A 14,607-nucleotide genomic window follows, 5' to 3' on the forward strand; every position below is an offset into this window, starting at 1 on the left:
GTCACTCTCTTTACACAATGTCCTTGTGATACAGCAAACAGGCTGGGAATATTGAAGAATTGTGTCCATTGTATGTGGCGCCCGTCAGTTTACACAATGTCCTTGTGATACAGCAAACAGGCTGGGAATATTGAAGAATTGTGTTCATTGTATGTGGCGCCCGTCACTCTCTTTACACAATGTCCTTGTGATACAGCAAACAGGCTGGGAATATTGAAGAATTGTGTCCATTGTATGTGGCGCCCGTCAGTTTACACAATGTCCTTGTGATACAGCAAACAGGCTGGGAATATTGAAGAATTGTGTTCATTGTATGTGGCGCCCGTCACTCTCTTTACACAATGTCCTTGTGATACAGCAAACAGGCTGGGAATATTGAAGAATTGTGTTCATTGTATGTGGCGCCCGTCAGTTTACACAATGTCCTTGTGATACAGCAAACAGCTAGGCTGGGAATATTGAAGAATTGTGTTCATTGTATGTGGCGCCCGTCAGTTTACACAATGTCCTTGTGATACAGCAAACAGGCTGGGAATATTGAAGAATTGTGTTCATTGTATGTGGCGCCCGTCAGTTTACACAATGTCCTTGTGATACAGCAAACAGGCTGGGAATATTGAAGAATTGTGTTCATTGTATGTGGCGCCCGTCAGTTTACACAATGTCCTTGTGATACAGCAAACAGCTAGGCTGGGAATATTGAAGAATTGTGTTCATTGTATGTGGCGCCCGTCAGTTTACACAATGTTCTTGTGATACAGCAAACAGCTAGGCTGGGAATATTGAAGAATTGTGTCCATTGTATGTGGCGCCCGTCAGTTTACACAATGTCCTTGTGATACAGCAAACAGCTAGGCTGGGAATATTGAAGAATTGTGTTCATTGTATGTGGCGCCCGTCACTCTCTTTACACAATGTTCTTGTGATACAGCAAACAGGCTGGGAATATTGAAGAATTGTGTTCATTGTATGTGGCGCCCGTCACTCTCTTTACACAATGTCCTTGTGATACAGCAAACAGGCTGGGAATATTGAAGAATTGTGTCCATTGTTTGTGGCGCCCGTCACTCTCTTTACACAATGTTCTTGTGATACAGCAAACAGGCTGGGAATATTGAAGAATTGTGTTCATTGTATGTGGCGCCCGTCACTCTCTTTACACAATGTCCTTGTGATACAGCAAACAGGCTGGGAATATTGAAGAATTGTGTTCATTGTATGTGGCGCCCGTCACTCTCTTTACACAATGTCCTTGCGATACAACACACAGGCTGGGAATATTGAAGAATTGTGTTCATTGTATGTGGCGCCCGTCACTCTCTTTACACAATGTCCTTGCGATACAACAAACAGGCTGGGAATATTGAAGAATTGTGTTCATTGTATGTGGCGCCCGTCACTCTCTTTACACAATGTCCTTGCGATACAACAAACAGGCTGGGAATATTGAAGAATTGTGTTCATTGTATGTGGCGCCCGTCACTCTCTTTACACAATGTCCTTGTGATACAGCAAACAGGCTGGGAATATTGAAGAATTGTGTTCATTGTATGTGGCGCCCGTCAGTTTACACAATGTCCTTGTGATACAGCAAACAGGCTGGGAATATTGAAGAATTGTGTTCATTGTATGTGGCGCCCGTCACTCTCTTAACACAATGTCCTTGTGATACAGCAAACAGGCTGGGAATATTGAAGAAATGTGTTCATTGTTTGTGGCGCCCGTCACTCTCTTTACACAATGTCCTTGTGATACAGCAAACAGGCTGGGAATATTGAAGAATTGTGTTCATTGTATGTGGCGCCCGTCAGTTTACACAATGTCCTTGTGATACAGCAAACAGGCTGGGAATATTGAAGAATTGTGTTCATTGTATGTGGCGCCCGTCACTCTCTTTACACAATGTCCTTGTGATACAGCAAACAGGCTGGGAATATTGAAGAATTGTGTCCATTGTATGTGGCGCCCGTCAGTTTACACAATGTCCTTGTGATACAGCAAACAGGCTGGGAATATTGAAGAATTGTGTTCATTGTATGTGGCGCCCGTCACTCTCTTTACACAATGTCCTTGTGATACAGCAAACAGGCTGGGAATATTGAAGAATTGTGTCCATTGTATGTGGCGCCCGTCAGTTTACACAATGTCCTTGTGATACAGCAAACAGGCTGGGAATATTGAAGAATTGTGTTCATTGTATGTGGCGCCCGTCACTCTCTTTACACAATGTCCTTGTGATACAGCAAACAGGCTGGGAATATTGAAGAATTGTGTTCATTGTATGTGGCGCCCGTCAGTTTACACAATGTCCTTGTGATACAGCAAACAGCTAGGCTGGGAATATTGAAGAATTGTGTTCATTGTATGTGGCGCCCGTCAGTTTACACAATGTCCTTGTGATACAGCAAACAGGCTGGGAATATTGAAGAATTGTGTTCATTGTATGTGGCGCCCGTCACTCTCTTTACACAATGTCCTTGTGATACAGCAAACAGGCTGGGAATATTGAAGAATTGTGTTCATTGTATGTGGCGCCCGTCAGTTTACACAATGTCCTTGTGATACAGCAAACAGCTAGGCTGGGAATATTGAAGAATTGTGTTCATTGTATGTGGCGCCCGTCAGTTTACACAATGTCCTTGTGATACAGCAAACAGGCTGGGAATATTGAAGAATTGTGTTCATTGTATGTGGCGCCCGTCAGTTTACACAATGTCCTTGTGATACAGCAAACAGCTAGGCTGGGAATATTGAAGAATTGTGTTCATTGTATGTGGCGCCCGTCAGTTTACACAATGTCCTTGTGATACAGCAAACAGCTAGGCTGGGAATATTGAAGAATTGTGTTCATTGTATGTGGCGCCCGTCAGTTTACACAATGTCCTTGTGATACAGCAAACAGCTAGGCTGGGAATATTGAAGAATTGTGTTCATTGTATGTGGCGCCCGTCACTCTCTTTACACAATGTTCTTGTGATACAGCAAACAGGCTGGGAATATTGAAGAATTGTGTTCATTGTATGTGGCGCCCGTCACTCTCTTTACACAATGTCCTTGTGATACAGCAAACAGGCTGGGAATATTGAAGAATTGTGTTCATTGTATGTGGCGCCCGTCACTCTCTTTACACAATGTTCTTGTGATACAGCAAACAGGCTGGGAATATTGAAGAATTGTGTTCATTGTATGTGGCGCCCGTCACTCTCTTTACACAATGTCCTTGTGATACAGCAAACAGGGAATATTGAAGAATTGTGTTCATTGTATGTTGCGCCCGTCACTCTCTTTACACAATGTCCTTGCGATACAACACACAGGCTGGGAATATTGAAGAATTGTGTTCATTGTATGTTGCGCCCGTCACTCTCTTTACACAATGTCCTTGCGATACAGCAAACAGGCTGGGAATATTGAAGAATTGTGTTCATTGTATGTGGCGCCCGTCACTCTCTTTACACAATGTCCTTGCGATACAACAAACAGGCTGGGAATATTGAAGAATTGTGTTCATTGTATGTGGCGCCCGTCACTCTCTTTACACAATGTCCTTGTGATACAGCAAACAGGCTGGGAATATTGAAGAATTGTGTTCATTGTATGTGGCGCCCGTCAGTTTACACAATGTCCTTGTGATACAGCAAACAGGCTGGGAATATTGAAGAATTGTGTTCATTGTATGTGGCGCCCGTCAGTTTACACAATGTCCTTGTGATACAGCAAACAGGCTGGGAATATTGATGTGGCGCCCGTCACTCTCTTTACACAATGTCCTTGTGATACAGCAAACAGGCTGGGAATATTGAAGAATTGTGTTCATTGTATGTGGCGCCCGTCAGTTTACACAATGTCCTTGTGATACAGCAAACAGGCTGGGAATATTGAAGAATTGTGTTCATTGTATGTGGCGCCCGTCAGTTTACACAATGTCCTTGTGATACAGCAAACAGGCTGGGAATATTGAAGAATTGTGTTCATTGTATGTGGCGCCCGTCAGTTTACACAATGTCCTTGTGATACAGCAAACAGGCTGGGAATATTGAAGAATTGTGTTCATTGTATGTGGCGCCCGTCAGTTTACACAATGTCCTTGTGATACAGCAAACAGGCTGGGAATATTGAAGAATTGTGTTCATTGTATGTGGCGCCCGTCAGTTTACACAATGTCCTTGTGACTGATACAGCAAACAGCTAGGCTGGGAATATTGAAGAATTGTGTTCATTGTATGTGGCGCCCGTCAGTTTACACAATGTCCTTGTGATACAGCAAACAGCTAGGCTGGGAATATTGAAGAATTGTGTTCATTGTATGTGGCGCCCGTCAGTTTACACAATGTCCTTGTGATACAGCAAACAGGCTGGGAATATTGAAGAATTGTGTTCATTGTATGTGGCGCCCGTCAGTTTACACAATGTCCTTGTGATACAGCAAACAGGCTGGGAATATTGAAGAATTGTGTTCATTGTATGTGGCGCCCGTCAGTTTACACAATGTCCTTGTGATACAGCAAACAGGCTGGGAATATTGAAGAATTGTGTTCATTGTATGTGGCGCCCGTCAGTTTACACAATGTCCTTGTGATACAGCAAACAGGCTGGGAATATTGAAGAATTGTGTTCATTGTATGTGGCGCCCGTCAGTTTACACAATGTCCTTGTGATACAGCAAACAGGCTGGGAATATTGAAGAATTGTGTTCATTGTATGTGGCGCCCGTCAGTTTACACAATGTCCTTGTGATACAGCAAACAGGCTGGGAATATTGAAGAATTGTGTTCATTGTATGTGGCGCCCGTCAGTTTACACAATGTCCTTGTGACTGATACAGCAAACAGCTAGGCTGGGAATATTGAAGAATTGTGTTCATTGTATGTGGCGCCCGTCACTCTCTTTACACAATGTCCTTGCGATACAGCAAACAGGCTCTGGTCTTTGGAGAAACAATAGAAATAGATAACATCGTTTTCTTCACAGCCATTGTGCCAGTGTTGTGCAACGTGTGCTCGGTTCTGCTCCACCAGGCATGGTGTGATTACAGGTGACTGCAGAAAGTATTTATGACAAGAGAGGGCCCCAAAGGGTTTAAAATCGTGATTGTGATTGGCGTTTTTGACTCACATGCGAAGCAAAAGTGAGTCTATGTACTCACCCGAGTCGTCCGTCCGTCCGTCCGGACGTCCGTCCGGACGTCCGGAAAACTTTAACGTTGGATATTTCTTGGACACTATTCAGTCTATCAGTACCAAATTTGGCAAGATGGTGTATGATGACAAGGCCCCAAAAAACATACATAGCATCTTGACCTTGCTTCAAGGTCAAGGTCGCAGGGGCCATAAATGTTGCCTAAAAAACAGCTATTTTTCACATTTTTCACATTTTCTCTGAAGTTTTTGAGATTCAATACCTCACCTATATATGATATATAGGGCAAAGTAAGCCCCATCTTTTGATACCAGTTTGGTTTACCTTGCTTCAAGGTCAAGGTCACAGGAGCTCTTCAAAGTTGGATTGTATACATATTTTGAAGTGACCTTGACCCTGAACTATGGAAGATAACTGTTTCAAACTTAAAAATTATGTGGGGCACATGTTATGCTTTCATCATGAGACACATTTGGTCACATATGATCAAGGTCAAGGTCACTTTGACCCTTATGAAATGTGACCATAATAAGGTAGTGAACCACTAAAAGTGACAAGTTCAAGTTTCAAGTTTCAAGTTTATTGGTCCATAACCCATGGGGGCATTTTGAACAATAAATACAATCAATACAATCATGATATATGCTAATATAATAAATAAATAAAAAATAAAAAATAAAAAATATAAAAAAATAATAGAAAATAAAAAAAAATTATGAAAAACTGTTACAAATTCTATTAGTAAAGTCCACAATATTCTTTAGCAATTTCTTTTTCTTAGTCGCAAACAACTTTTTAAATTTAAGTGCATTAGGTTTTTTCCAATAGTAAGGTGGTAACAACTCAGCTCTTTCTTCTTTGAAAAAATCACAGACAAATAAATAATGGAATTCATCACCTATGTCATGCGATACACATTTGGTGCAAGTTCTTTCTGACCTCGGGATGTTAAGATAACGTTCTTTCTGTACAGGTAAATTGTTGTTTAATGTTCTAAACTTCATCATTGAAACACATTGCTGATATGGCAGGGTTGTGACGTAGTCTTCGCATGCAAAAATATCTTTGAACATTCGATAATTCCAAAACATATTTTTTGTTCCAATTTCTGTAAACCATTTATGGATATACTGGTCATATAGACTTCTTTTTACTTTCTTTTTAAACCATGTACTTGAGTATTGAATATTTTCTTGAGAAGTCCAAAGGCCAGAGAGACCAATTTCATTTAAGGTTTTTTCAATGAAACATAAGTACTTGGATTCAATCATCTTGTTGATATACAATCTATAAGTAAAGCAATACACAATACTTGAAAATTTATTTTTATGAATAGGACTAATCAGTTTATACCAATAGCAAAGCATTCTACATTTCATATTAACATCTAGTGGATATCTTCCAAGTTCACCAAATATCATAGCATTTGGAGTTGATTTTTTTAGTTTGAAAACAATTTTATAAAAACGCAATTGAAGTTTAGTAGCAAGTTCACAGGAACCAAAACCCCATACTTCACATCCATACAATAAAATTGGAGCAATCATTTTATCGAACAGGTCAACTTGTATGTCCACAGGTAGTGACAATTGTCTACAAGTGCGCAAAAGAACAAACATTGCCCTTGAGGCACGATCATATAGATTCTTCTGTGCGACTGAAAATATATTATTATAATTAATCTTAAGGCCCAAGTACATTACATCAAACACTACTTCGATTAAATTGCCATTGTACGTAAACTGTGGTTTATTTCTAATTTTACCTCTGGAAAAAACTATAACTTTTGTTTTGTTTACATTAATATTTAGACGCCATTTTAAACAGTATTCGTGCATTTTGTTTAAACATTCTTGCAGGTTTTTTTCCGACTCTGAGCAGATCACAGTATCATCCGCATACAGTAATAAAAACATTTGAAACAAAGCATTTACATCCGTATCATCCATTCCAGCCACAATAGCCTCTCTTGACATAGATTGTAAACCATTACTGTTTTCCAACAGAAAAGGCTTTAGATCATTTAAAAATAGAGCAAAAAACAACGGTGACAAGTTTTCCCCTTGTCTAACTCCACACAAACTGGGAAAATATCCAGAACACTCACTATTAACTTTAACACAAGATTTGGCATTTTCATACACATTTCTTACAGTTTTTAAAAACTTCCCATTAACATCAGAACTAACTAATTTCTCCCATAAAAAAGCACGGCGAACTTTATCAAACGCTTTTTCATAGTCTACAAATGCACAAAACAGTCGCTTCTTTTTGTTGAGAAAAAAATTTAATATACAATGCAAAGTAAAAACATGGTCTAGTGTTGAAAAACCTGTGCGGAAACCTGTTTGTTCTTGACCTAATTTGTTATTACTCTCCAAAAAGTTTGATAACCTATCATTTAAAATTGCACTGAAAAGTTTTCCGAAGCAGCTGAGTATAGTAATTCCTCTATAATTTGTGGGGTCAGCTTGAGAGCCTTTATTTTTGTACAATGGAATAATTTCACCTACGGCCCATTGTGTTGGAACCTTTCCTGACTGCAAAACAACATTAAACAACAATACATAAATATCAATCATTCGATCATGTGACGCTTTTAAATACTCATTAATTATTTTATCCTGACCGCATGCCTTATTGTTTTTTAGCTTGTCTATACATTTGATAACTTCCTCCTTTGTAAAAGGCGCATTAAGAAATTCATTACTTGCTTCATTTAAATGTTCATTACTATCATCCATTTCATTTTCATCACACTCTTGTAGTTTAGTGAAATGTTCGAAAAACTCAGAACAAGTTGGATAGTTAGTTTTGGAATTATTCTTTTTATTTTTATTTAGAAGATTCCAGTATGCTTTCGGGTCAGTACTTCTTAACTTTCTCAAAGTTTTAACGAACTCATTATGATACGACTTGCATTCCTTTTTTATTGTCTTTTTGTATTCTTTAAAAGCACTCTTTTTTTCATCTTCAATGAACACATTTTTAAACCGTCTTGCTTTGTTTTTCGCATGTAAAAATATTTTTCTGTTCTCTTTGCAAATTGCACTAAACCATGGTTGTTGTAGTTTAAATTTCTTTGAACGTGGCTTTTTCATAAATTTTTGTTTTTTAATTACACCGATTTTCTCAGCAGAACAATTTAAAATATCACAAATCTTATTAGTAACACTATCAACGTCATCTGTTGTCGTATTCTCACTTGTAGCTAGCATATTTTGTAATTTAGTTTCAACAGTATAAATATCATCCTCATTCAGATTAACTACAAAAGCTAACTTGGTCCCATTGTTATTGTCCCATTTTGGTTTTGTGTACTTGTTATCCTTTTCTCTACCTTTAGACAGCAGATCTTCATTTTTGGTTTTTTTCACAACTTCTGCTAGGCAATCATTAGCGCGTACTTCATTATGTTTTAATAAATGCAAAACAACAGGACAGTGTACATCAGAATACATTTCACAAAAGTCCATCACAGAAAAATAATTAACTTTCGAGAACAAATCTTTTGACAGGATGCAATAATCAACAACGCTCTTATCCTTACATGTGCATTTACCAACCCCTGTATCATCGCCAACTCTACCATTAGCAATAACTAAGCCAGTTATTTTACAAAAATCAATCAATTTAAAACCAAGGTTATTAGTATTATTATCCTGTGAGGACCGCTCACCTATTAGAGTACCAACCTCATCAGAGTCAAACAAGTCATTATCAACAAAACCTTCTGAATGCTGATCATCTTCATGCAACATTTCACTCAGATGACCAGTGCGGGAATTTAAGTCTCCTAACAGACAAACATAATCATTATCTAACCCAAACTGCATGTACACCTCTTCTAGTTCAGCATAAACATCTTTGTTATGGTAAGGTGACCCTTCAGGGGGAATATATAAAGCACAGAAAAGGGTGTCACGTCCAAGTATTTTCTTATCTAACTTAAAAAATAACGCATTCTCACACATTTCTACATCCAAAAATGTATACCATATTTTCATCTCTTCTTTTATCTTATGTGACAGCTTTTTTTCTTCAAAAATAGTTATATTATTAGCAAACACTTCCCGTAATAAAACTAATACACCGCCTGATTTTCTGCGAAATGTTCCTCTATTCTTATAGAATGCTATATAACCTGGAATGTTAATCTCATCAATATCATCAAGTTTGCTCTCGCTAAAACAAATAATGTCATATCTCATGGTAGAAAGAGCCAATAAGCACCATTGTACTTCCTATGTCTTGAATTAACAGCTTTGTGTTGCATGACCTTGGATGACCTTGACCTTGGGTCAAGGTCACATGTATTTTGGTAGGAAAAATGTGTAAAGCATGTGAGTCGTATGGGCTTTGCCCTTCTTGTTTGACCTTTCTGTGACCGTGATTGCCGACATTTCCATTTCTGTGATCGTGATGGGACTTTGCCCGTGATCCGTGATGACAAAAAAATCAAGTCTCGTGATCGTGATCGTCATTTGTTCTCATCATTGACTGCGGTGATCATTGACAAAAATCAAGGTAACTGTGATCGTGAAAGCTAAAATGTCCCTTCGGGGGCCCTCACAAGACTTTCCTCGTTCACAATGTTTGTGGACAGAGCCTGGTGTTGCAGATCGTCGCCGTAGGATCTTTCTCAACTGTCCTTTGACTGGCTGGAAACTGTCATGGTTTCATAAAAACATTTGAAATTTCTCTTTACAACTGAGAAACAAAGGGACGTAAGTGCTCCAGCACAAGACATACGCTTACGGCCCTTCGTTTCTCAGATTTTAAAATAGCGCTCTACCTAAATTCTTTCTCTTTATTATATAAGCATTGTCTATATTGTTCTCTTAGGATTTTGGTAATTATGCGCTGATATGCTCAAATATGTCTGGTGTGTGTTACGAACGTCTAAGCAGGGGTGTCTCAATATATAACGAATCCTTGCCACTACCGGGCGCTGTTTAACGAAATATTGATTTTATTCATCAACATAATAACTGTCGCTGGATTGTGCACTCAATGAGTACTAAGTAATGATCGTCAGAGGCCTGCATGGGTCCACAGATCCTCCAAGCTGGCCGGCATGGGGTTACTTCCCATGGGCACTTTGACCGACCAACAGACGGCAACAACATGTTTTACCAACAACTACGAGCATGGGAAACAAAGCACAATCATGCATTGTTAATACGGCAACAACAACATGTTTTACTAACAACTACGAGCATGGGAAACAAAGCGCAATCATGCATTGTTAATACGGCAACAACAACATGTTTTACTAACAACTACGAGCATGGGAAACAAAGCGCAATCATGCATTATTAATACGGCAACAACAACATGTTTTACTATACTGTTCAAAAAAAGAAACGCATAGCTTGTAATATTTGGTTAATTTAGTTATATGGCTACAAGGATATCCACCAAACTGCAGAAAATGTTTATCTGGTCGTCGACCTTTCGTCCATTGCCACAAGTGAGCTCTGCACGTGACGCATGCGTTATCAGTGGCTACAATGTCAAAATTGCTCATTTGGCATGACCACTCGTCATGCTTCAGTGTAATCTCGTGAAACTCGGGGAATATTGAGCTCTCACCATGTCTTCCAAAACCCATAAAAGCGGATTGTTCGCCACAAAGAAATCAGACGACAATTCAGCGACGAAAGATGGCCCGATTGAGCAGAGAAGACCGCCAAATTGCATTGGGTCGTTTACAAGCAGGCCGGAGTCAAAGTGCAATCGCCAGGCACTTCCACGTGTCCCAGAGCACCATCAGTAGACTGTGGGTCAGGTTTCAAGCCACTGGCTCCGTTGCTGACTTGCCACGAGCGGGAAGACCAAGGGCGACAACTGCTGCTCACGACCGCTTCAGACGGCTCCGCCACCTCCGGAATCGTTTCCTGTCGGCCTCATCTTCTGTCCAGGCTCTCCCCGGGCCACACCGATTATCGGACCAGACCGTGCGGAACCGCCTGCATGAAGCTGGTTTGAGAGCTCGCAGACCTCACAGAGGAGCTGTCCTCACCCGCCGCCATCGCCAGAACCGAGTGCAGTGGGGCAACCAGCACCTTCGCTGGACCGTCCGGAATCACTGGAGACACGTGTGGTTCAGTGACGAGTCCTACTTGCTCCAGCGACATGATGGTCGGAGGAGGGTCTACCGGAGAGTAAACGAACGTTACGCGCCCAACTGTGTGGATGAGGCACCCGTTCATGGTGGTGGAGGCGTCATGGTGTGGGGGGCGATCAATACCGCTGGAAGGAGCACCCTGGTGCACGTCCAAGGGCGCATAACTGCCCAGCGATACGTGGAGGAATTTCTGCGCCCACACGCCCTTCCTCTTCTGGCTGACCAGGATGCCATATTCCAGCAGGACAACGCTCGCCCGCACACAGCACGACTCACCACCCAGTTCCTCACCGACCACCATGTCCAGGTGCTTCCCTGGCCATCCATGTCGCCAGACATGAACCCGATAGAACACCTCTGGGATGAATTGGACAGACGTGTGCGCAGGCGAGAAGAAGCGCCGGCAAATCACCGCGATCTATTGCAGGCACTTCAGGAGGAGTGGGACACCATCCCACAGCAAGATATCCGGCATCTGATCCAGTCCATGCCCAGAAGGTGCCGGGCAGTTGTTGCTGCTCAAGGCAGTCACACCCCCTACTGACTTGACAGCCTCGGCACCCAATCGTATTGATTGACTGATTGATTTGAAGATGCAAATGAACTGTGTGTGCATTCAACTGTGTCCATACCAAATTTCAAACAAATAATCTAAATATTGGATTTTCTGTTAATTTTTTCGAAAAATAAAACAAATTTGGCAAGTAGCAACTATGCGTTTCTTTTTTTGAACTACGAGCATGGGAAACAAAGCGCAATCAGTCATGCATTATTAATACAGTGCTCAGCATTATCTCCCCGGGGGAAGTGGTACGCCACAAAAACCGCTGTGTGGTGCGGCGGCATTCTGCAGTCCGGTGGTGAACTAGGTTTCGAGCTCGAAAGGCGATCTCCCGAACAAATCATTACTGCGTCGCAATTATCGAAGCCAGCAAAGTTTTGGGGGGCTCATGATTGCGTGAAGATTAACATGTTATTGGTTTGATTTTCGAGGCATGTTTTCAATTTGTGACTACGGAACTGCAGAATGCTGCCGTACCACATAGTGATGTTTGTGGTGAACCACTTCCACCGGCGTGGTTATAGCAAATGTAAGGGCAAACCCGGGGTCAAGGGCTTCACGTTCGGACATGCTGCGACTCCTAAATGATTGATGAAATGACCGTATCTCCGCACAAACGTTAACGCCGATAACTGTTTTATTTTATTTTTTTTATGTTTTATTATGGTGAGCTTATATAGCGCGAATCACAATTAACTGTGCTCTCCGCGCTTTACATACTAATTTCTGCCGTGTGAAATGGAATTTTTTTACAGACAGACAGACAAACAAACATTTTTTACACACAATATATAACGCATTCACATCGACCAGCAAACCTCAAGCCTGTTAGGCGAAACTTTACCTTTCACGGCCTTTATTCCAAATCACACGGGTATTTTGGTGGACATTTTTATCTATGCCTATACAATTTTGCCAGGAAAGACCCTTTTGTCAATCGTGGGATCTTTAACGTGCACACCCAATATAGTGTACACGAAGGGACCTCGGTTTTTCGTCTCATCCGAAAGACTAGCACTTGAACCCACCACCTAGGTTAGGAAAGGGGGGAGAAAATAGCGGCCTGACCCAGAGTCGAACACGCAACCTCTCGATTCCGAGCGCAAGTGCGTTACCACTCGGCCACCCAAATGTCCCCCAAATTCCTCTGTTTTGTATTGCATTCATTCCCTTTCATCCGTTATTGATGAAGCATCCGTTTCGTCTTCTTCTTCTTCTGCGTTCGATATTCATTTCCGTTATATTAGACTATTATCTCAGGTCGGTGGTTGCCATGAAGTCCGCAATCTTCTGCAGTTCTAGACACCCGTTTCATGTAGACAGTTGTCTGTGCAATGTCCGTCTGTCTTGCCGGGCGATGTCTGTCTGTCTTGGCGATGTCTGTCTATCTTGGCGATGTCTGTCTATCTTGGCAATGTCTGTCTTGGCAATATCTGTCTGTCTTGGCAATATCTGTCTGTTTTGGCAATGTCTGTCTGTCTATGCAATGTCTGTCTGTCTATGCAATGTCTGTCTTGGCAATGTCTGTCTGTCTTGGTAATATCTGTCTGTCTTGGCAATATCTGTCTGTCTTGGCAATGTCTGTCTGTCTGTCTATGCTATGTCTGTCTGTCTTGGCAATGTCTGTCTGTCTGTCTATGCAATGTCTGTCTGTCTATGCAATGTCTGTCTGTCTGTCTATGCTATGTCTGTCTGTCTATGCTATGTCTGTCTGTCTATGCAATGTCTGTCTGTCTATGCAATGTCTGTCTGTCTATGCTATGTCTGTCTGTCTTGGCAATGTCTGTCTGTCTATGCTATGTCTGTCTGTCTATGCAATGTCTGTCTGTCTGTCTATGCAATGTCTGTCTGTCTATGCAATGTCTGTCTGTCTGTCTATGCAATGTCTGTCTGTCTATGCAATGTCTGTCTATGCAATGTCTGTCTGTCTGTCTATGCAATGTCTGTCTGTCTATGCAATGTCTGTCTGTCTGTCTATGCAATGTCTGTCTGTCTATGCAATGTCTGTCTGTCTATGCAATGTCTGTCTGTCTGTCTATGCAATGTCTGTCTGTCTATGCTATGTCTGTCTATGCAATGTCTGTCTGTCTATGCAATGTCTGTCTGTCTGTCTATGCAATGTCTGTCTGTCTATGCAATGTCTGTCTGTCTATGCAATGTCTGTCTGTCTATGCTATGTCTGTCTGTCTATGCAATGTCTGTCTGTCTATGCAATGTCTGTCTGTCTGTCTATGCAATGTCTGTCTGTCTATGCAATGTCTGTCTGTCTGTCTATGCAATGTCTGTCTGTCTATGCAATGTCTGTCTGTCTGTCTATGCAATGTCTGTCTGTCTGTCTATGCAATGTCTGTCTGTCTATGCAATGTCTGTCTGTCTGTCTATGCAATGTCTGTCTGTCTATGCAATGTATGTCTGTCTATGCTATGTCTGTCTATGCAAAGTCTGTCTGTCTGTCTATGCAATGTCTGTCTGTCTGTCTATGCAATGTCTGTCTGTCTATGCAATGTATGTCTGTCTGTCTATGCAATGTCTGTCTGTCTATGCAATGTCTCTGTCTATGCTATGTCTGTCTGTCTTGGCAATGTCTGTCTGTCTATGCAATGTCTGTCTGTCTATGCAATGTCTGTCTGTCTGTCTATGCAATGTCTGTCTGTCTATGCAATGTCTGTCTGTCTATGCAATGTCTGTCTGTCTATGCTATGTCTGTCTGTCTATGCAAAGTCTGTCTGTCTGTCTATGCAATGTCTGTCTGTCTTGGCAATGTCTGTCTAACTTG

The sequence above is a fragment of the Littorina saxatilis genome, linkage group LG6, assembly GCF_037325665.1.
Source record: "Littorina saxatilis isolate snail1 linkage group LG6, US_GU_Lsax_2.0, whole genome shotgun sequence".
Lineage (NCBI taxonomy): Eukaryota > Metazoa > Mollusca > Gastropoda > Littorinimorpha > Littorinidae > Littorina > Littorina saxatilis.